Below are 2,316 nucleotides of genomic sequence, written 5' to 3'. Positions count from 1 at the left end.
GGAACTGCTTGAGAAGGAAAGTCTATAGTCTGCCAAAAGGTTGGATATTTGATATTTTTAGAAGACTAAATCTTTCCCATTTTCCTCCCAGATGTTTGGGGTCTTTAGGTCATACCTTGATTTGATTATTTTAGTCTTCTCTTTCTGGATTTTTAAACTTTAACGTTCATTTCACACACAATTAGCGATTTAAGTATACTCTACCAGAACAGTGGCTCTCAAAGTGTGCACTTCCAGACCAGCATCAACATCCCTGGAAACTTGCCAGAAATACAAACTATGCCCCCCCCCCCACCTGCTGAGTCAGAAACTCTGGGGGTGGGTCTCTTCCATCAGCTTTAACAAGCTCCCTGGGGGGTTCTGATGCCTGCCCAAAGTTGAGAACCACTGCTCTAAAGTTTAACACCTCAAATCCTGGTCTCCACAGGATACAGCTAGTTCTCTAAAGATTTCTGAACACCACATCATCTGAGAAAGTAATTTGCACAATTTTGTGTGTGTTTGTGTGTGTGTGTGTTGTCTTTTTTTCTGTCATTCCAAGAAAGTAGTCAGACTTGTGTGCTCCTTCACCTTGGGGATGCTTTCGTTGCTGGGCTCAAACCAAAGTTTCCTGAAGACAAGACTCCTCGAGGCTTTTGTTTCTGTGAGTGTAAGTACCCCCGGACAGCTGGTTCAGGGGGTGCAGGGACCAGCGTGCTGCTCCCACACAACATCCGGAGGAGGCAACATCTGGAGGAGGCAGCAGTTTCAGAAGGAAAGCCTGAGTCCTGTCCCTTGAGGGCAGCAGATAATGGACGAGGACTTTGGGCCCAAGTCAACATGGAGGTAGCTGGTCGCTGTTTTCAAATGGACAACGAGCATCTCTGATTCTTCTGCCTCCCAGATGCCACACAACACCTGGATTCTGAGCATCTCCGGGCCCTAGTGAGGAGGGGCAGATTGGCAATTCTCTAACCAAGGTGTGTGGGGGCCGTGAGACAGGCTCAATTTTACTTCTTGGAGTAAGAGTCACATTCAACACACACTACCGGAAATCTTTCCATCTTAGCTTGGGCAAATAAGTGTTCACTGATCTCCAGACTAGGTCAGGCCTCTTTCCTATACACTCCCATGGAATATTCACAGTTAGATATCTAATGCATATCTTCCACGATGACTGCAGGTCCCGGGAGAGAAGGAATTGTACAGTCCTGTTACCATCGGTGTCCTTGGCATATCATATATCCTAAACAAATGCTTATGGATTGATTGGATGAGTCACTGAGTGGACAGACAGCTGGTAATTTATTTCAGCCAGTTTGGACCAGGAATTTTAAGGCATATGAATTCTACGGCTATTGTTGGGCTGCCATGATGAAGATATTTTCTACATGTTTGAATTATGAACAACCACGATAGAAATGGCAAAAAATGGAGTTAGAGGCTTTGGCTATTTGAACACATGTTCAAATGAACACAAGTTAATTATTTATTAATTAACAAATATTTGTTAGTTACTTAGATTAAAAGAAATTCTTTTGGAAAATTTTTAAACCCTCAGAAGAATTGAAAAACAGTGCAGTACAGGGTTCCAAAGTGTAATGGTTAGCACTCTGGACTCTGAAAAACAGTGCAACACACACCTGTGTCCCCTCTAATCTGGCTTCACCAACTCTTGACGTGTTGTTCCACCCACTCCATCTCTCTCTCTCTCTCCACACAGACACACACGCGTTTTTTTTTTTTTTTTTTTTTTGCCAAATCATTCAAAAGTAGACGGCACACAACATGACACTTCACCCCTACAACTTCTGTATCCATCTGCTCAAAATAAGAGTATATTCTTACCCAATTACAACATTACCCCCCAAACTAAGAAATCAACATTGATTCCATGACTTCATACATTGAGGTCATACCTCGGTTACTAGTTTTTAAATAAGATCTTCAGTTTTACGCAAGGTCCTCTATGACACAGAAAATGAAAAGCTATTTAATTTTTAGCACATCTTTCATTTTTTACCGAAGATTTTGTCTCAATCAGTGCTTTCACCTGTAACCAATACATGAGGTTTGATCTCAACAAGCGGCTCTCACAGTTGCAAGAACCTTAGGACCCACACAGGTGGCACCAGAGGTCAGACGTGGGCTCTGTATTCTGTATGTGAGCTCCTTGTTCCCGTGAGTTCCCTCCTGCCTTGGGTCTTGCTTCCCATCACTGTCCGCAGCGATTGTGGCATCAAAACCATAGTTCTTGACTTTTTTCTTTTTCATTATTGTCCCTCAGTTTGGGTCTTAGGCTTTTAAGGGTCACATATTTAGTTTTTTGTTTATATT

The 2,316-nt window shown here is 42.7% G+C and overlaps 1 protein-coding gene across 1 annotated transcript in view; it reads right to left on the bottom strand.

Annotated features, from left to right (window-relative positions):
• The window catches only part of COL4A3 (collagen, type IV, alpha 3 (Goodpasture antigen)), a 151,588-nt gene that overhangs the window by 85,305 nt on the left and 63,967 nt on the right, over window positions 1–2,316 (bottom strand). The window lies entirely within an intron of this gene.

The sequence above is a fragment of the Propithecus coquereli genome, unplaced genomic scaffold (genome assembly GCF_000956105.1).
Source record: "Propithecus coquereli isolate 6110/MARCELLA unplaced genomic scaffold, Pcoq_1.0 Scaffold18, whole genome shotgun sequence".
Lineage (NCBI taxonomy): Eukaryota > Metazoa > Chordata > Mammalia > Primates > Indriidae > Propithecus > Propithecus coquereli.
This window is presented reverse-complemented; position numbering and strand designations above follow the sequence as displayed.